Source organism: Leopardus geoffroyi, chromosome A1 (genome assembly GCF_018350155.1).
Source record: "Leopardus geoffroyi isolate Oge1 chromosome A1, O.geoffroyi_Oge1_pat1.0, whole genome shotgun sequence".
Classification (NCBI taxonomy): domain Eukaryota; kingdom Metazoa; phylum Chordata; class Mammalia; order Carnivora; family Felidae; genus Leopardus; species Leopardus geoffroyi.
The window spans coordinates 134,792,714-134,814,978 of NC_059326.1; the positions used below are offsets into that span (position 1 = coordinate 134,792,714).

Sequence of the window (22,265 nt, forward strand, 5' to 3'; positions counted from 1 at the left end):
GGGTTGTGGGATCGAGTCCTACCTCGGGCTCCATGGTGAATGTGGAGCCTGCTTAAGATTCTCTTTCCCCACCTCTCTCTCCCCCTCTCCCCTGCTCGTGGTTTCTCTCTCTCTCTCTTTCTCTCTCTCTCTCAGATTAAAAAAAAAAAGTGTCATATCAGAAATAAGCACAGAAATTAAAACTTGAGAAATTTCTCAGTTGTGTATAATGCTCAGGGACACCTTCTAGGTGCCAGGCACTAGGGCTGTTGGCTTGCCTAAAGGAGCAGACAGCCCAGGGAAGGGAAACAGACACCTAAATAAATATCTAATAATTATAACAAAATGTTGTGTTATATAAAAAAGATATGTAAGAGGTATATAAATAACGTGAAAAGAATTGGAAGTAAAACATCTTGAAAGAATAGAAATCAGGATAATCTGGAAGATTGAGTAGGCACATTTCTGAAGTGTGGCATTAGTAAATCACCTCCATTGCATTTATCCAAGTCAAGAAGACAAAATGATGCCTTAAGTGGTAAAAAGCGGGAGAGAGAAATTGGGGGCAGGAGAGTTTTCATTTGACAGCCTGATTTTGAGACTGAATTGTGAAAAAGACGAATACCTTGTGGTAGAAAGGATATGTGAAGAGCATAGCACCTACTATGGGTCAGCAAGGATTATGCTAGCTGCTGGAGAAACAGCACTTAATAGCTCTGTCCTTGAGTAGCTCACAGTCTTGAGAAAGACACAGATAACTAGCAAACCATAATGTTTAAGTGCTATGCTAGCTGAAGCCCAGGAGACCTTTTTTTCTTGAATCTGTATTGGCTAGCAGACAGAAATCTCCTTGGGGAATACAAAAAAAAAAAAAAAGGTAGAACCATAATTAGGAGCAGAAGCCCAAACCCTGGAAGTAGGAAGCAGAATAGAAAACATAATCTTGAACCTACTCTGAATCGGTGCAAACATGGCAGGTGTGGATTCACATACAAGTAACCACCTCAGGTAGACACACAGGTCAGCACCTGCATCCACAAACACAGGTGGTTGGGGAGCATTTTTGAAAATTTAGCTACTAAATGACAGTCTCCTGTTCCTACCCCAAGTCAATCTGGCCTTATTTTCTAGTCTCTTTAAAGAGAACCAGGAATTCAAAACCATTCAAGGGGCAATGAAACCCAAATAAAGTTAATGCCCTGCTCCTGTGGTTCTCCCGCTCTGATCATGAGTTTGTTAAATACAAATTCCTGGGACCATCCCATAGCTATAACATTAAATTTAGGAATGGGCTTGGGCCATGTGTATTTTTCCCCCCTTTTTTTCACGTACCCCTAAGGATTCTGATAGAGGTAGCTTATAACCCTCCCTTTGAGGAGCATTGCCTTAGATGATACAAACAGATCCATACTAGTCAGATACAATCAGGTATTTCGATCCCAGAGTGATGATAAAATGTATCAGCCATGTTTTTTAAATGATTACCATATTACAGATAAGTAATTAACATGGCCATTCCCATTAAGCAAATTCAAATAGGAAATTACGTGAACAGTGCCCTTCCCTCCTTCATCCCCCTCACACCCTCATTCACCGCCCTACCCTCTTAATTACGAATAAGGTTCCTTCCAGACCTGTTTCTGTACAATCACATAACTATGAATGTGATACAGCTAAATTTTACTTTGTTGTAATTTGACAGAAACTCGTTTTTTTCATTTAATGTGTAGGGATTTTCCAAGCTAGAATTTATAAACACTTTCCTTTGTTTTTTATCTGTTCTTTAATATTTTAGTATAGATATACCATAATTTGCTTGATTTCTTTTCAACAGGTCTACATTTAGGTGATCTCTCCCCCCTTTTTTTTTTTTGCTACCATGGAAAATGTGTCTGTGAACTAGCTTTATGTATGCTTTCTTAGGCATACATGCAAAAATTTCTCAGACGTACCCACTGAGAGGTAGAATTTCTGAGTCCAAAGGTGGGCACGTTTCAAGTATGGTTTGTCTCAGATATTCCCTTTTACCACCACCTGATAAAAACTAAATATTATCCTTTTTTAAAAGCCATCCTGATGGGTGGAATTATCTTACTTTAATCAACATTTCCCTACTCTTTGCTAGATAGAGAATATTTCCAGAAGTATACGGGTCATCTGTGTTATTTCTCTGAATTGACTGCTCATAGCCTTTGCCCAATTTACCATTGATCTGTTTGTGGTTTTTTTCTCGTTGACCTATAGTCATTTAAAATAGCGTGGGTGGTAAGTCTACCTACAAAATAATGAGAAAAGTAAGAAAAACAGTAATCACATGACAATACTATTACGACTCTCAATATGAAATCATTATTGTAAACAGTATTTTATTTGATCCATTTGTCTTTTTGTTTCATTTATATGCCTGTTGTCATACAGAGGCTTATGGGGAGTGGCTGGTGGGATGAAGGAAGAGAAGCAGAGCAAAACTTGACCAGGGTTTTCAGCTGCAGCAACTTGGGGTCAGTGGGACCAGTAACTAACACACAGGTTTGAGGAAAAGCAGCTTTGAGAAGGAAGGGGATTGTTGAGTTCTGTGTGGAGTATGTTGAATTTTACAACGCAACCAAACTTCTTGCTTGTGATGACCAGTAGTAAGTTGGAAATACACACATCACTTACCAAACAAGCTATTCTGTTCTGAGTGTCGGCAGCTGAAGGCTGACCTGTTCTAGTTTTGCCATGTGGGTCCGTCCATGTTCTTTGCCTTTGAGGTTGGAGCCTGGCCACCAGCTCAAAGTAGGATGTCAAGTTCTTAGAGCCAGAGTGACTAGATCTCTGCTAGGTGAACTCGCCCTCATCGTCCTTGTTCTTTCACTGAAATACGATGTTGCACATGTTTTTAAAATACTGCTTGTGGGCAACAATTATTTCCAGCTTGATTTGCTTTCTGGAGTAGTGTGCAGGTTAATGTGGTGTTTGTCAGCTTCCTCTGTGGTGTGCCGTGGCCAGGGCCAGAAAGTCAAAAGCTGATGGTGCAGCCCAGCAACCGTCATACTCCGATGGTTGAGAAATCTCAGATTCAGGTGTGGCTTTATGAGGGAATATGTGGTTAGAGGGCCATATTACTGGTTTTAATGAGTGTATAAACCTCCTATTAGGTGATATAGAAGGGACTGATTGTAAAAGTCAAGAAAACAACCGGGTAAAATCATGATAAAAGGAGATATTACCCTGCTCCAAAGTGTCTCCAACTCGAAATGATCAGTGAAGTGCGAAATTCTTGAGAAGGCAGTATAGTTTTTTTTTTTTTTTAATGTGGTGTTTGTTGGGAGTGTAGTTCTGAAACATTTGTTCATATTGTTTTGATTACTTTTATGTTATTACCAGATGAAAATAAATGCTGTGGCGTTGTTTTTATTTAAAAAAAAAAAAAAAAAGTTACTCCCAAGCTCTTTCCAAGGTTGCTACCTGTTTGTCCTAATTTGCACAATTTCCAAATGATTGGAAACCAGCCAGCCCTGATGTTACAACAGCTACCAACTTTTCCTGCTTCAGGGCTTTTTGTATTTTATGAATGTGTACAGTTTATAGCTGTTTATAGGATATATTATTAACCTCTATTATTGAATCATCAGCTTGATACCTGCAAAAACTTGCAGATTTTACATTGAGTCCCTGAAGCTCAGAGAAAATGCCTTTACCAGAACCGTACAGCTAGTAAGTAAAAGCACCAGGATTTAAACAAAATCTACCTGGAGTGATGTTCATGCAGAATAGTGTTTAAGCCTAAAGCTCAGGAAAAAGTTCTTGGCTGGAAATACCGTTTGGCGAAACACTATGTATTTGGAAGCTCCAGAGTTGACACATGACTTGTGCTGTTGCAAAGGGCCCACCCTTGGTTTCATGCTCTGCTCCTGCCATCTTGAATAACTGTTGAGCAAACAACCCTGCCTTTTCAGTGCATGCTAGGCCTCACATGATGTAGCTAGCCCCGAGTACATGAGATCGCTAAGGGATGTGCATAAACTAGGAAGAACTGGAGGGCAAGGGACAGAGTCAGGCAAACCCAATCTGGAGGTGTTGGCAGAGGTAGAGGTGTCCATGAAGAGGACTGCGAAATAATGATGAGAAAAGTAGGGAGGAAGCCACTGCAGAGGGATGTGCTAGAGGAAGTGAGAGGAGTTTCCAAAGTGAAGGCTGGTTCTGCCGCATCACAGGTGAGAGAAGGGTCCAGGCAGCTGGAATCCCACATGAGACCTGTGTCTTACCAGGGCTCAGGAGGTGGGAAATGGTACCGGTAGAGGAGAGGTGCAACCCACCTTTGAGGAAGAGAGCGAGAGGTGGAGCAGATATGCATAGGTTATTCAAGGAAGCATTTGCTTCCTTGTGCAGGGAGGGCACAGTTTGAAGGACAGGCAGTGTCAGTGGACAGCAGTTTTATAATGAGAGAAATCAGAAAATGGCTGTGCACAGAAGGGAGAAGACAGCAAGGACAAATGGTAGAAAGGAATTTAAGACTTGAGAACTTAGTCTCAAGTCGCATAAGATGGGTGAGACAGACAGTGGGCCTGCAGTTGGGGGTATCAGCCATATGGAGACAAGAGGAGGGAGGGCAGGCTGGGGGCAGGTGGACAAGACAAGGTGGAAGTTAAGAAACTGGAGGAACTCAGGCTACCTGACTTCTCTTCTTTCCAGTGACGTGAGAGCAAAGTTCCAAGTGTGGAAACAGGAGAAGGGATGAAAGTCCTTTCCAATTGGAAAGGGAGCCAATCAAGCATGAATAACAGAAGAGTAAGGCTTTAGGGCCCCTGGCTCCCTCAAGTTCATGTTAGACATTTAGCATTTCCTTCAATGGCTGTTTTGAATTCAAAGTTTAGAGAGTCATTTTCACACTCCTATTCACTTGTTGCTAGTTCAGAAGTAGATAGAAAGTAGCCTTTCTCCTGATTGTTTTGCCTATAGTCTGGATCTGAAAATTACCAGGAAGGTAAGACCGAAAGACCTAGATTCTCTGCTTACAGAATGGGGATTCTAGGAAGTCTTGATATTTCAAAATCTCTAATTACACTAATCTTTGAATCTCTGTCATATCTATGCAAGCCTCCTAGCAGGCTCTAGGCATTGACATAGGCACAGTGTCATTTATTCCTTACAAGACTTGTATATATCATTATCCTAATTATACAGATGAAGCAATTGAAAGTCTGAGAATGAAGCAAGTTGTTCAGGATCGTAGCTATTACCACAGTCAGGATTCAAATCGAGCCTGACACTTCTGTGGATGACCGCTCCTCCCCGAGCACATGTGTAAAAGGAATTCATGTCTCAGAGTAATTTTGCACATAAGTTCCCACCTGACCTTCATATACAACCCTGAAAGATAGTTGTTGCTGCCCCATTTTTCAGGTAAGGAAACTGTAGCTGAATGTAACTCGCCCAGAGTTAGCCAGTTAGTAAATGAATTCAGCCTTCTGAACTTAAAAGCCTATGTCCTTTGCAGAAAAGAAGTTCAGGGCAATACTCCTCCTCCTCCGTGTTTGCGTACAGCTGCTGAGTTTATGATGTGATGATGCTATCTGAGGAGACGCAGCATAGAGCCTGCTTCCTGAAAGAAGAGAAGGGTGTAAGTTAATGGGAATTAAGAATTTCTCCAAGATAAGGTACAGGATGGAATTTAGGAAGAATCAGGGGATTGGAGGAAACATGAGAGTTGTTAACTGTGAAGAGTCACCCAAAGTGGTGCCCAGAAAGGACAGGGGAAAGTTCCCCTTTGTCTCAGAGATCAGGTCGAGGTCAGTGCGAGGAGACCTTTTCACCCTGACAATCAGTGCTTCCCAAAGAACCAGAGGACAAAAAAAACCATGATCCCCTAAGGTGGATCCCTGCCTTGGTTTGGGCTGAAAATGAAGGAGCCTTGGAAATCAAGTCTAGAGAAAGAACCTGGCATTGGAGGGACGGAGAATAGGGAGGCCCTGGCCCAAAAAAACAGTTAGTAGTTGAAGCTGTGCTGAACTATAACTTAACACATCTCTATGTAGCTTGGATGCCCTGAAGTGCATCGCGTCATAGGTTGATGCTATGCGCTCCAACGTATTAAACAGTGTGGTGGACAGGATCACAGCAGAAAAAAATGGAGGAAGTCAGCAACTCCCCCAAAGTGCCATCTTTAAAGGAGAATTTCTTTTTCACTTGGATGAATGGTGATGACAGCAGCAGAGAGTTACTGGAATGATCGCCGTCTGCATGCAGCTGCCTCCCTGGCACCTTTCGTGCTCCCTCAGGGTCTGTCCCCACCCCGAGCCCTCCCCCTCCACATTAGGCCAGAGTTGATCTGGCTTCTCTGACCAATCCACACGGACCTGCTTGTCCTTGGCCCAGCTCGGGATGCTTGCTAAGTCAATGCCACAGATTTCTCACTGGGTTTAGTAACCTAAAAGTGAGAAATGTCACAATACATGTCACTACCCTGACCTCCGTCTTCATAGAGCAAGAGAAGATGTCTAGGTTTATATCTGTAACTGTGTGCAAATACATGTGTGTATATAGACATGGATATTCACACACACACACACCGTGCCATCGGCAGCTTATTTGAAATTGATTTCCCAAAGGGGTAATGAAAATTGAAAGCTTCATCAAAATAAGATGACATGAGTAGTTCCATGTTGCCAAAACCATTAAAATGAATGAGATAGTTAGGCTCCTGGCACAGGGCCACCTTGCTTAGGCTGTACTGCTATCAAAACCCTGCTGGTTAATCAGCAGCCCTCCAAGGACAGCTGTTATTTGGTTGGCGAATGCATTTCTCTTTGGCGCATGTCCTCACGTTGTTGAATACTCGAACTGTCTTGTTGAGCAAAGCAGACACAGGGGATTATATTCCTAGGATTTGAGCAAAGACCTAGGTGATGAAACATCATCTTTCTTAAAAGCCTTACCTTGTGTACTATGAACAGCATTGAACCTCTCATATTTTGCAGTCGGATAAGTTAGGGGGATAAAAAGATATTTGAAATGTTTAAACATTCAGAGTGGTACACCCTTGGGAAAATGGTTTGGCGGTTCCCTAAAAACTTAAACATACACCAGCCATTTTATCCCCTACGTGTTTATCCGAGAGAAATGAAAGCCTAAGTCCATACAAAGACCCACAGCAGAATGTTCATAGCACTTGGTTACAATAAACATCTCAACAACCTGCATTTCCATTCACAGGTAAATGGGTAAGCAAACTGTGGTACATCCGTGCATTGGAACACTACTCAGCAAGAGCAAGGAATGAGCTATTGATACGATGCAATTATGTGTGGAATCCCAACATAATTAAGCAGAGTGCAAGAAGCCAGACAAAAGTACTTGTCACATTTGTATGGAATTACAGAAAATGTGAACTGATCAAATGTGACAAAGCTAATCAGTTGTGTGGGAGCCCAAGGGCACAGTTGATTAACTTAGTCATGGAGATAGTTTCACAGGTGTATGTGCCTATCAAAACTTACCACATTATGTACTATTAAATAGATGCTATTTATTACATTTTAAGCATAGTTCAGTAGCTGTGTACAAAACCAAAACAAAACAACTGGGGAGTGTATAGAGGAATGCAAACTATACAAGATTGGCCAGGATATCCCAGCTCTCTATGAGTTGATTAAGGAGACACTACATGGCTAACTGACATAATAGATTTTGAAAAAAATCACGAAGTATGTTTATTTTGTGTTAGTTACACATGTTTCTCTACCACCTTAGCCTCTTCCTCTCACCTCCTGCTCATAGCACTCTTACTGGTTAAAAAGGGTTATTATTTAACAGGAAATATTTTGGCTCATTGTTAGGGATTTCAGCTTCTAATATGTTTTTCTTCCTTTTGATTTAGTGTGGGAATTCTGATATACTATGGGGGGGGTAAAAAATTTTAAGAGGAAAATTTGAAGATGAAATTGGAAGAGGGTAATTAATGGAGTAGGTAGTAGTCAACAGAAATTAGCACTTGGAATGGAAAGTTCACTTCGGAAAGAAGGAAGGACACTATTATCATTGCCTACTCTTAAATTATTATTATTATGGAAATGGGATCAGAGGAATAGGAAAAGGGTTGGGGAACAGTCAGGGAGTTGGAGTTCTCTGGGTTGTCAGTGGATAGTCTTGAGATCAAGATGGGGATTTGATGGAGGGTGTGAAATCAGTACACAGTTGACAAGAGGTAGGGAAATGGAAAAAAAAAAAAAAAGTTTTGCTAAATAGCAAAGGTACAGCAGATCTGAACTCACCTGGCATGAGTTTTTGTAGAGGCTACCCCTCCTGGTTTTGTGAAATTTTCAACAATACGGGTGGCATTCAGTTAGAGGTATGATCAGCCTTCTTTCTCCCTGGAGAAAAATTTATTATATTTAGAATTAGCCATCTGGACTGACATGATCCCAAGTTTGCTGATCACAGAGAAAGCATCTTCTGGTCACGGGACGGTGGAACACACACCTTCTTCTCTCCATCAGTCCTGCTCAGAGTGTTGACCTTGGCCGCCTCAGTGTCCTACAGCCTCTTTGCAGGCTGGACGATCAGGTGCTCATTAGCCGGGACATCCACAGTGAACACACACGTCGTCCGCCTCTGTGACCCACTTGATGGTCAAGGGGAATTGGGTCCTAGTCATCGAGCTCGTTTCTCCTTGGAGCATTCTTTCAAGGATCCTTGGGCAGCAGTGTCTTGGACTGCCGGGGGGGTGATCTGTGGACTTCTGTTGCTGGTGTTGCTGTGGACATCTTCCAGTGCTGCCTTCTTGACCCTCAAAGCCTTTGCCTTGGCCTCAGCTTCGGGAGGAGCAGGGCATCGCACAGCTAACTTTCCTTCTTTGCTTTCGGCACCATCTCCATGTAAGGGCTCAGTCTTCATTTTTTGAGGAGAAAAAAAATGTGTTCTCATATTTGAAAAATATTTTGAAATTTCTTGCCAGGCAGGTAAACCATGACATTGAAAAATAATTGAGTTAAATTTCCTTAAAACTGCTCACAAACCCTCAAATACCTTCCATAAGCGTATTGTGTCTCTCAAACCTGAACTTTACTGTATGTGTTAACAGACGACTTTTACAGCTAATTATAAATAAAGCTATTGTAATCATGCTCGCTAACATTTACTGCCTGCTTACAGTAAGTGTTACGCATTTACAAAAGGGCAGACACTGCTTTAGGCACTTCTGAATATATTAACTGATTGAATGCTCATAACAACACAATTACATGCTTTACAAAGGGAAAAACTGAAACAGAAAGTTTAGACATCTGACGAATGACAAAGCTAGGACTCAGCAGTCTGGCTTCCAAGCCCAGTATCTAACCTCTGCAGTATAGTACCTCCCATATTATGTCATGCCACAGTTACATCAGACCAGCAGGTCTCATGGGAGTAAGTCCCTGCCATCGGTAATAGCATCTCCAGGCCAATGCAACAGCTGAAATTGAAACTTCATGACACAGTTTTCTTTTCTCAAAGCCTACATGATACAGATTAGCAGCCTCTAGAGGTGGTAAGGGAAGAGGAGTTTAACCTTCCTCCCTTTTCCCAAACTTCCCCTTTACTCCACCTCCCTTGTCTTGCTAGCTGTGGTTTCTGACCCCTGCACTCCAGGGCCAAAAGGCGGAAGCAGAGCTACAGTGGCAAGAAATGTCTTGCCTAACTGGCAACAATCTGACCTTAGTTTTCTGTAGCTATGGGTTAAAGGCTGACTATCTCTCAAAGGTACATTTGTGGTTGTTTGCAGCCCCTCCCCCATTACCAGATTTCTCACTTGTAATTCCCTAGAGGAATGCCAGTCCAACTGCTCATATAGCTCCTTCTTCATTTTCTGGATGTCTGACATTTTACTCCTGTTGGAATCTTTGACCCATCAAGGCAGTACTCTTAAACAAATCCTGTGATGAGCATACAGCATTCTCTCCTACTGAACTGTACCTGATCCCAAGAACCATCCCACCAGCCTCTGCCCCGACCAATTCCAATGGTCCAGGCTGCCAATATGGCCACCCCTCCTTTGCTCAGCCACCCCCTTTACATTTCCCATGGGAAGGCAGGAGTGCCGGTCCACTTAGAACTATAGACTCGTGAGGACATATTTTATTAGGCTTCTTAAATCCCACATGTCGGATTTAAGAAAGGAGTGGGAGCTACTTACATTTGGTGAGAAGGAGTCCCAGCACATTCCTGGTTGTCACCAAAAATTCTCCTGTGATTTTCAACCCGAACTAGTTTATTTTTCAGTGAGCAGTAAGAGTTGGGAACCTAGAATTATTTTTTTTTAATTTTTTTAACGTTTATTTACTTTTGAGACAGCACAAGCAGGGGAGGAAGAGAGAGAGAGAGGGAGACACAGAATCCGAATCAGGCTCCAGGCTCTGAGCTGTCAGCACAGAGCCCGGTGCGGAACTCAAACTCACAAACCATGAGATCATGACCTGAGCCGAAGTTGGGCACTTATCTGACTGAGCCACTCATTAAAAATCTGGGATTTTTAATAAGAAAGTTCAATAAGGTCCTGGGTATAAGATTACTGTACCAAAGTCAATAGTGTTTCTACACAGTGTCAATAGCCAAATAAAAGGTAAGAAACTCATTGACAAAAGCAATAAAACTTACAAGCTGTTCAGAAATAAATCTAACTTAATCTGTGTAAGATAGTTATAGAGAAAGTTAAAATACTAGTGAAGAACGTAGAAGGATCTGTAAGTGGAGAATTATGCCATATTTGTGGATAAAAAGGCACAATGTCATAAAGTCAATTTCTCCAAAATTATCTGCCAATTCAATAATGTTCCAATTAAGAAAACTTAAAATGTTTGTCATCTGGCGATGAATGCAAAATACATACACAAGATTAAAGAGTCAGAAACACCAAATGATTCTGAAGAAAAAAAAACTCTTGATCTGCGAGATTATAAGACTTATTTTAAAGTTATGGTAAAGTAAAAGTGACATATTTGTGTAGGAATAGACAAATAAGGAACAGCTCAGAGAATCAAAAATAGATCCAAGCATATATGAAAACTTGTTATAAAATGTGGCATTAAAAGTCTGTTGGAAAAGGATAAATCATTAAATAAAGTGGAACAAGTGAATAAAAATAGATTCCAGCCTCTAAAATAGTAACAGACGTAAGTTCTGTGAAGATGAAAACTTGTGTTAAAAGCAAAACTTTTGGAGCAAAATATCAAGCTATCATGATACTGAGGAAAGTGGAAATATATAAGATACTAAAAACAAAAGAAAAAGATGGAAACCTGTGACTTTGTTAAAATACAAAATATCTGTCCGACAAGAGACAACATAAACGGGCAAGCTATGAAGTGATGAAAGATATTTGCAAGCATATTGTAAGTAAAGGCTACTTTGCAGATTACACTGAGAGCTACCATATCGTTAAGAAAAACGGGCGCCTGGGTGGCTCAGTTGGTTAAGTGTCCCAACTTCAGCTCAGTTCATGATCTCGCTGTCCGTGAGTTTGGGCCCCACGTCGGGCTCTGTGCTGACAGCTCAGAGCCTGGAGCCTGCTTTAGATTCAGTCTCCCTCTCCTTCTGCCCCTCCCCTCCTCATATGCACGCTCTCTCTCTCCCTCTCTCTCAAAAATAAACATAAAATTAAAGAAGAAAACAAATATAGTAAGATACCAACCAACAAAGAATATGAACATTATGAAGAACAGAAAATCCGAGTGGCCAATCAGCCACTCAAAGAAGTTCGATCTGTCTTAGAAGTGGTGAGAGTAAAATTCTGTTCTTTACACTTGATGCTGGAAATAACTAAAAAGTCTTAAAATACCAAGTATTGGAGAAGAAGAAGAAGAAAAACAGGAGCTTCTGCTCACTGCTAGTGGGAGTACAGAGTGATGAAAGAGAAGATTGATATGTTTAATGTTTTTCCTTAAAAAAAAACAAAGGCAAGGTGGGGCACCTGGGTGGCTCAGTCGGTTAAGGGTCCCACTTCGGCTCAAGTCATGATCTCATGGTTCATGAGTTCGAGCCCCAGTGACACTCTATGTTAACAGCTCAGAGCCTGGAGCCTGCTTCGGATTCTGTGTCTCCCTCTCTCTCTGCCCTTCCCCCACTCACACTCCCTATCTCTCTCTCAAAAGTAAACATTAAAAAAATAATAAAAATTAAAAAGGCAAGTAAGATAATGTTGCCATGTATGCAGTCTAAGTGGTGAATATATGAATTTGAATCCCATCTAATTTTAAATTACTCATTAGCTTTTTATTTTGAAATAGTTTGAGACCTTCGAACGTTGTTAAAACAGGGTAAAGAATTTCTCTATACCCTTCACACACTTTCCACAGGTGTCAGCATCTTACGTAATCACAGTAGTGATCAAAACCCAGCCATTGATACATCACTATTATCAAATCTACAGACCTTATTTATATCTAAATTTTTTAATTAAAAAAATCTTAGTATCCCATGGTTTTTGTCTTTTAAATATGTACTGGGCTTTAATTTACAGGATGGCTCAGCCAAGTTACCAGTAAGGAGAAAACATATTTCCGGGCATAAAGTCTATCTATGTACAATTACTAAAGTGATGGAAATGCTTTTTTTCTGAACATATCCAGGAGAAGTGAGGGTCAGATAATTTACAGTAAGGCTTGAAAGAACATTATGATTACATATATCTTATATCTCTAAATGCACCAACAAAGTTTGATGAGAAAAGTGGTTTTAGATAATCTTTTATTTTTTATTATGAACATTTCAGAACATACACGAGGTTACTCTTTTTTTTTTTTTTAATGTTTTTATTTTTGAGGGAGAGCAAGACAGAGTGAGAGCAGGGGAAGGACAGAGAGAGAGGGAGACACAGAATCTGAAGCAGGCTCCAGGCTCCGAGCTGTCAGCACAGAGCCCGACCCGGGGCCCAAACTCATGAACCGCGAGATCATGACCTGAGCCGAAGTTGGACGCTTAACCGACTGGGCCACCCAGGTGCCCCAAGGTTAAACATTCTTAAAGCAACAATGGATCTTGAAAAATGCATGCTTAGTTTACAAATGTACACAAGTGAGGCTTGAGCCAACAGTGATATTCAAAAAACAGCTACTTTATTCACTCTCTGGCTCCCTCAACAAATAGTTGACTATCCCTCCCTCCCTCCTCAGTGATTTTCTAAGAAGTTTTCACTATTGATGCAAAATTGTCCAGGTGCTTAATTAAGAGGGCAACTGGGATTTGGAATTTTCCTTCTTTATAGGCTTTTAGATGAGTATTAAAAACATTACCTCTCACATGGTTTAAGTGCCTGGAAACTAGATGGAGGCTTTGATGCTTTTGGAAAAACACCTCAAGGCCCCTGACTCTGTGGTCGGAGCCATGGCTGAACATAGGTGAAACATACCCACTGACGTCCGGTCTCTCCTGCAAGATACAGTAGGTACCCCTAGGAAGACCAGAGCAGTGTTTTACTGCTCTGCCAGATCCTAAGAACCTCCTGAGGTGTGTGAATAAGCCAGATCCCTGGGCTCTGCCTTCGAAGTTCCAGTGAAGGAGCCTTAGAATCTGCGTTTTTTACGAGTGTCTCAGTTGAGTCTTATAAGCAGGAAAATTTGGGCAACAGGAAAGGGAGCCACATCTGCAGGCTTGCTGGCACCAGACTTGAGCTGATGAGGCAAGTTTGGCCGGTGTGTGTAAACCAGTGTTGTAATACTGGCAGAGCCCTGTCTAGAGCTGATAGGCCACCTGTATGCTGTGGGGTTGCGGGTTGAGATGCCTGTGCAAGAGACGAAATAGTTCAAAGAGGTGGAGGAGAAGGCTGTGAAGGCCGCAGAACCACCCTCCTCATCGAGGTGTCCCTGTTTCTATTCTGTGTTCATTGCTTTTGGGCTCCCTGCAATAATCCCTCCCTCTCTAGGTCTTAAGCTACCTCCCTTGCTGAATCCCCTTGCCTAGTGGGGAAGACCAGAGAAAGACATGCTTAGCTGGACAGGCTGTGTGTGCCAAAGTCAAAACTGCTCTGCGTTCTGTAGCTTTATTGAAAGGTGTTGTTAAAGGATCCTTCTTGTAACAACTGAGGCCAGTTACTAGCCTCCGGGGACAACGATTTGTGCCGGAAAGATGCCATAAGTTTGGAAAAATTGCTCACATCATGGGCCTTCAAATCTCAGGGTGGGGGGGTGGGGTGGGGAACAAAAACAGACAGGCTGAGAGGCTGTTAATTTATCAATCTGCAAATCTGGGACCTGGCCAGACTTGGTAGCTGTCAAATCAAGTATGCACCCAAATTAAAAAGCTTTATCCATCTAGTAATGATTCACCAGAGAGCCATTCTAGGAGTTCAACTTATGAAAATTCATAGGGGAAAGAACCATAAAAGGGTCCAAGCAGGCATTTCATGCTACAGTTGGGGCGGGGGGCACGGCAGGGAAGTCAACGTATCTAATTATTTTTCACATGGCTCTTATTTACAATATGCATCACAAAGTAAATTACTTTAGTAATTGAGCACATTCTGCAACTGTTGTTAAAACTAGGGGTAATAAAATCGGGAATATAATAATAATTACCAGAGTAGGGCAGACACCAAGCTAATCATGCTGATCACGATTTGTTTGCTGTCTCATTAAGGACTCAGAACAACCCCTTGAGATGCTTAGTGACTTCCCCAGGTGAACTGCTTTGCAAAGTCCATAGAGTCCACCGCGATGCTTTACATCAAACCTCCCTCTTGCAAAATTTTTTGGACTTGTATCTCACTTCATTAAGGTGCTTTCCCCATATGTGTGTATCACACTGACACTGGACACCCTCAGTGCTTGGGGTCATCCTGACATTCACTATTTGGGACAGTCCTGACTCCGTAGCCACTAATGTTGCCATTTTGGTGCTTTACTGTCATGTCACCACATCAACTGGACCCCAAGATCCCTGAGGCTGAGGTTATGTCATATGAGCTCTTCCTCCTCTTCCCTGAGTTTTCCACAGTATCAGATGCTCCTTAGATGCTTGTTAAACACATGTCGTATCAGTGGCGATAATAGTAATTATCTTCTTGTAACTTAAAGAATGAAAAAAAATTCCTGGAGACATTGAAGAACCACCTGGCTTATTTTGAGATTAAAATGTGTTCTCAGTGAGGATATTTCGCTACCTCAAGAGCTTATGATTCAAGATTATTAGGAGAAATGAATGAACAAGTAACTGTGACGTTATGGCCCCTATGTAATGGAATATGCATTTTGTAAACTCATTTCCTTATCATTCTTTGCTTAGTCAACCTTGCTTTGCCAGCACTTCATGGCTATGTCCATTTGCTCTGTAGAGAAGCAACAGTTTGAAAAATTAAGATTGACTGAACTGCAGTAGCCTCGCGAATAGCTATTTATCATCACTAATTACGCTTCTGACTGTGTAACTCTTTCAGAGCAATTTATAGGAACAAAATTCATTACTCATAAAAACCAGTGACAGATGTCCGGGATGGAGGGTTACAGCCAGCAGGCCTCACTAATCAGCACTTCCCTTCCTCAGCCTGCTGCTCACTTTACGCAGTGTCTCCATGGTCGTCGATAAGCATGGTTCACATAAGTCTCGAGAGAGAAATCTGGAGGCATTCTTCAAAGAATCAGTGACAGCCCTCTACCATTCAGCTCTTGAATGTTTCAAATAAAAGATCAAGGGTAAATTTTGTCTTATTTTAGTTAGAAGAATTTCCTCCAAAGCATTTTCAATGAAATGGGTAGAATTCCTTTGGTGAATTATCAAAGTGGGCAGCTACACTCCTTATTATATTATTAATGAGGTAGACTGTGAGATGTCTCTTATAAGAGGGCTATTAATTTCTTTTTGGAAGGTTTTATTTTGATGCCAGTTAGTTAACACAGTGTTTTAGTAGTTTCAGGTGCACAGTATAATCATTCAACGGTTCTGTACATCACCCGGTGCTCATCACAAGTGCATTTCCTAATCCCTGTCATCTACTTCACCCCATCTCCCCATCGCTGCTCTGGTCCCCATCAGTTCTCTATAGTTAAGAGTCTAGTTCGTGGTTTGTCTCTCTTTTTTCTTCCCTCTGTACATTTATTTCTTTGATTCCACATAATGAGTGAAATCAGTATGGTCTTAACTCTTTTTCTGACTGCCTTATTTTGCTTAGCATTATACTTTCTAGTTCCATCCACGTCGTTGCAGATAGGAAGATTTCGTTCTTTTTTATAGCTGAATAACATTCCATGGTGTATATATACCGCATCTTCTTTATCCATTCATCAGTTGATAGACAAGAGATACTATTTAATCATTCTTAAAGTGATCTCTTTCTGTATCTTATATACTAAAAAATAATTTATCTTCCATAGAATACCAAAGCAGATTGTTTTCTCATACATTATAAACCAGTCCGTTGCCATTCCCACCCCTACTTCCGTGGAATCTACTTTGGTTGAGGTTTTGAAAAGTGATGGCTTTTATGTATACCCTGAATGTTGCCATTGTGTGTGTTCAATTTGCCACTTAATCCGTCATTTTACCTAGATTGTCTCTGCTAAAGTAAGTCAACTCATTAGTCAGTGCTAATGAAGAAAGATGGCACAGGTTTGACCCAGTAGGAAGTGTGTTCTGTGTGTGTGTGTGTGTGTGTGTGTGTGTGTGTGCGATATTTTTTCAAGAATCTTGAATTTATTCTATTGAAATGTATTTAAAGAAGCACAAAATATATGAAGGAAATTCAATTTTGTTCATGAGAATAGTACACATGAAAATATATCTCCATGTTACAGGCAGAAATCATAGCAGTTTTTAAAACTGAGAATGGCATGGGGAAATTTGTGCAAGGACAGCTAATGCCAGAGAAAATACCTCTGTAGGAACACTAGCTAGGTCAGTGTTTCCTTAATTACTCACTGCCAACTGTCAGTCTAATTGCAAATAATAAATGAGTCTTGCACGTTGAAGGTCTCTGTATATTTCTTTATTTCATGGCCATTCCTAGCTCTGTATGATCTGGACTCCAGAGTGGAAGCAAAAGTAGTGGATGTCTGTTAAATCCACTCCTGCTGAAAATACAGTTTTCTTTTTACTTTCCCCCCTGTGTGCCCTTAGAAAAAAGGTGTTGGGTAATAAAATGCTGAGAGGTTAACTCAGCTAAGCTCTGTGGGTATAAGCTCAATAAACAAATTTTACCATGAGCAGGAAAATATTCATCATATTATGTAACAAGTATTATAAAATAGACAAAATGTTTGGTGCACAAGGCTGTGAGCAAGTCTTCTGGAGTTAAGTTGGGCCTGCAAAATTCAAGATTATAAATAATGTTTACATGAGGCTGGGCCTGAAAGAAGTGAGATCATTACTTTATAGGATCTGTCTCCTACTAATAGAGTTGTAGATCTTTGGGTCGTGAATCTTGGCTGCCACTGGATACGTTGGGGCAATCTAAAATGGCTCATTATCCTTGTCTATGCAAACGCTTTGGACAACAGTTTCTGGAATTCAGCTCCGTGGTTAGAACGAATCAGGGTCATTGTTTGAATTTTCACCCATGGTTAACTGCCCTTGAAACATGCCCATGGGCCACAGATTGCCAACTCAGGAGCCAGGTAACTACTGTTGACCCTTGAACAACAGGGAGGTTAGCCATGTCAAACACCCTGCACAGTTAAAACACTGCCTATAACTTTTGACTCCACAAAAACCTAACTATTCATAGCCTACTGTTGACCAGAAGCCTTACCAATAACCTACTCAATTAACACTTATTTTGTATGTTATATAGAAATACTACATTAATTATATGTATGTTATATATAAATATTACATTATATAACATAAATATATGGCCATATGTATATGTGTAAATATAAAAATATAATATATACATATAATTTTTATGTGTAACATACATGTAATACATAATATACACTCGGGCAGCTCAAACCCATGTTCAAGAGTCAAGTGTAATTCCAATGAGTAAAGCGGAGCTTGGATAAGCAATAGGGTGGTGAGGGACTGTGGCAAACTCAGACCCCATCTAAGGGAGCAGCTACAGTACAAGTTACAGCCTTGTTACTGAGAGAGAATCTGGACCCAGTGTTGTTAGCTCTGACGTTACAAGAAAAGCCAGAAACCTAGGACTTTTATGTAAAAAATATTCCCATTTTTCACATAGTCAGCCAGTTAAACATGTTAAAGGCGTGTTTATGGAGGGCAAAGGGAAGACATTTCTTGATAAGAGCTGGCTTTTGGCTCTGAGGCTAGTGGGTGTGCAAATTAATAACTTTACATTCAGAGTCCAAGTGGCAAGAGCTGTAGGTACATCAGTAGAAACCTGTCATCACTCCTGAGAAAGCACCTCTACCAACCTCACGACTTTCTACCCTTGGATCATGTAGTACATGAATGGTGGTCCCCACAATGATACTTGAATGTTCTTTTTTTTTAAATTTATTTTAAACTTTGCATGAACGGGGGAAGGTCAGAGAGAGGGAGACACAGAATCTCAGGCAGGCTACAGGCTCCGAGCTGTCAGCACAGAGCCCGACGCGGGGCTCGAACTCACAGACCGTGAGATCATGACCTGACCCGAGGTCGGACACTCAACCGAGTCACCCAGGCGCCCCAATACTTGAATGTTCTATCTCCCCAAACATGTAAGTGTGATCTTACTTTGAAAAAGGGTCTTTGCAAATATAATTTAGGTAGGGACCCTAAGGTGATTACTCTGGATTATCCATGTGGACCCCAAATCCAGTGACAAGTGTCCTTTAAGAAGTTGTGCAGAGGATGTGAGTGGAGAAGAGAGGACCAGGGAAGACGAGGGCAGAGATTGGAGTTATATGGGCAGGAGCCATGGAACACCTGAAGGTACTAGAAGCTGGAAGAGGCAATGAACCGCATCTGCCCTAGAGCCCTCAGAGGAAACTTGGTCCCGTTGACACCTTGACTTTGTACTTCTATCCACCAGAACTCTGAGAATTACTTTCTGCTGTTTTAAGCCACCAAGTGTGTGCTAATTCATTATGGCAGTCATAGGAAACTAACAGAGGTCAGTCACCTCATCTTTGTAAACAGGGCATCATAGCATCACCTTCACCATCTGATATTTGATGGTGACTCTGAGGATGATGGATTTAACAAGAATTTGTGCCAAAAATGAAAATCAACTCCTCTAGTTATACTCTAGTTGTCATGACCTCAAAACTAAACTGAAATGCTCATATCACCCACAGAGAAAATGAAACTTCAGAGAAAAATACCATTCGAGAGAGAGCTACACTGAGAACCATATACATTTGGGCCACTCACTGTGCCTAAGAAGTCAGTACGGCATTGAGTATAATCACACATTCTGACTGGTATTTGTTCTTGCCTCCGTTGCTGTGGATTGACTGTGAGAGCTGTAACCAAGACATCCTCATGGATCTGAAGGCTGTGGAGGCAACAGTCATTTTATAAAGTCTAGACACTTATCTAAATGAGAGTTTAAAAACCAAAGCTGACATAGCAAATTACACAAGGGAAAACTCCATTAGAGGCCACAGAGCATTAGGATCATTCAACTCATTTATCATCCTTTGTTAAGTAAGCATGTTGAATCCCCTATGCTGCCCCCAACGTGGTTTCCTCTAAAGCCCACTAGAGAAATTGGGTATATTGAGCTTCTCCAGCAGAAAAAAGGGCAGGACTATCAAACAGGTACATGTGACCTATTTCAGGAGTGCATCTCTTCCTATATGCCTGATTTGTGATGCACATCCTTAGAAACCTTATGGAACCAGAATCTGGTTCTCCTTTAAATTTGTATGGTCCTTTGTACCTTTTTTAAGGCTTTATTTTGTTCATTCAAGATCTGTTGTGAGCGCCTGGGTGCCTCAGTCGTTAAGCATCTGACTTTGGCTCAGGTCATGATCTAAGGGTTCATGAGTTCGAGTCCCTGCATTGGGTGACCATGAGTCCTGCTTCTCTCTCTCTCTCTCTCTCTCTCTCTCTCTCTCTCTCTCTCTCTCTCTCTCTCTGTGTGTGTGTGTGTGTGTGTTTCTCTGCTCCTTGTGGGATTATCTCTCTGTCCCTTGCTCTCTCTCTAAGAAAGAGAGAGAAAGAAAGAAAGAAAGAGAAAGAAAGAGAAAAAAAGAAAAAATCTGTCATGCACTTACCTTTGTCCATTAGAGGCCTATATCTTCTCTCAAGGACTTTACCATCTAATTGGAGAGACAGACATGGAACAGTCACAGAGCCAAGAGGGTGAGAGTCAAAATAAAGATGTATACACAATACTATGGAAGTAAAGCAGACAGTGACACACGGACCTGGACATAGTGTCTTAGAGGAGTTGTCCCTGGAGCCTGGTCTTAAAATCATCTGTAAATGTGAGGCAGCTCAGAGTGTTATGTACAAAGGTACAGAGACATGGTAATGGGGGGTGGGGGGCACATGGCATGTTTGGTAACTGATAGGAAATTCAAGATGGCTGTAGAGGTAGGTTCAGGGGGCTGGAAGGAAAAGCAGGTGGTTGCCTCTCTCATCATGATTTCTGCTTCCTTCTCCTCCATCCTATTCCTGATTTGGATGAGACCTTCATTATCCCCTGCATGGACCTCCACATGAACCTCACCAAGCCTCAAGTGTTAATCTCCACAGTGCCACCAGGGTGACCACAATTAAACAGCAGTCAGAGCATATGACTACAGTTGAAAACCCCGTGGTCCATTTCTAGTGCCCCTAAGATCAAGGCCCAATTTCACATGTCCCTGCCTACCCCTGTAGGCTTGTATTAATCTTCAGGACTGCTGTAATGAAGTACCACAGCCTGGATGACTCTAATAGCAGAAGTTTATTTTCTTATAGTTAGGGAGGCTAGAAGTCCAAGATCAAGGTGTCCACAACATTTGTTTCTTCTGAGACCTTCAGGGAAAGATCTGTTCCAGGCCTCTCTCCTTGGTTTGTATGTAGCTGCCTTCTCCTTGGGTCCTAATCTTTTCTTATAATGACAACAATCATGTTGGATGAGGGCTTACCCTATCTCATTTTAACTTAATTACCTCTTCAAATATCCTGACTCTAAATACAGGGACATTTTGAGGTACTAAGGATTGGGACTTCAATATAAACATGTTTAGGTGGGTATAATTTGGCCTATAGCAGAGGTCATCTCCTGTCATTGCCCACACTCCATACCATGCATTATGTCTTTGCCTGGACTTTTTTCTCTGCCTGGAATGCCCTGACCACATTTTTCTTGAGAGGCAAGGGAGTGTAATGGTTAACAGCATTGATCCCAAAACCCAAAAATCCAGTTTGGGATCCTGGCTCTGCCATTTCCATTATTGTGTGACTTTGAACTTATCACTTAACCTACCTAATCTCAGTTTTCTCATTTGTACAGTGGGAACCATATCTCTTACCAAAAATTATAAAGATAAAATTAGTCAATATGTGTAGAGCACTAAGAACAGTGCCCAGTATAAATGCTGTTTAAGAGTTCTCTGTTACAATTATTGTGCCCTGGTGGAGTCCTGTTCCTCATAGAAGGCTTGAGTCAAGAGCCATCTCTTTTGAGAACACTTCTCTGACCTCACATCATGTTTCATGTTCCCACAGGAAATTGATGCCAGTTAATATGTATATATTTGAGTATCAGTTGCCTTTCCCACTATTCTGTGACTCTATAAGGCCAGAGACCTCTCTTCTTAGACCTCAGAGGCCCAGTCTCTAGAGTCAAACAGCCAGGGCCCACACCCAGCACCAAGAAGTACTAGCTATATGCCTTCAGCAGTTGTATCTAAGCACTCTACTCCTAGATTTCATCATCTGTAGAATGACATAATAATGATGGCTACCTCATTGGGGTATTGTGAAGATTACAGTGTATTAGACATGTAAAGTGTATATCTGCTATGGAGTTAAGGACTAATGATGATTAGCTGTTACCTATTTTTATAAGCTTTGTATGTACATCCAGCATCTGGAACTCTACATCTAGCACTTAAAAGGTGTACAATAATGTTTAGTTCGAATGTGATTGAAGAGACTTGAATAGAATAGAGACAGATTGAAGGCCAATAGCTTAGGCCTAGAAGTGGTCCAAGAATAAAAATGATGAGGGCCAGAACCAAGGCAACTGAAACAGGATGGAGAGAGAGGAGAAACTGTAGGGTAGTTTCCAGGCTTGAATGTAGTGAGTGGATAGAGAGAATGAAAGAAGGGGGAGTCACAGTGACCAGGTGAGTGGTAATGTCATTGCCAAGACAGGAAACATGGGAGGGGAAAGATAAACACATCAGTTTCAGTTGTCGTGGTTTGCAGTCCAATGAGGTGGCAAAGTATAG

General features: G+C 41.4%; 1 pseudogene; it reads left to right on the top strand.

Moving 5' to 3' along the window:
* Positions 1-2,928: 2,928 nt before the first annotated feature.
* LOC123580201 lies at positions 2,929-3,222 on the top strand (annotated as a pseudogene).
* Positions 3,223-22,265: the final 19,043 nt, after the last annotated feature.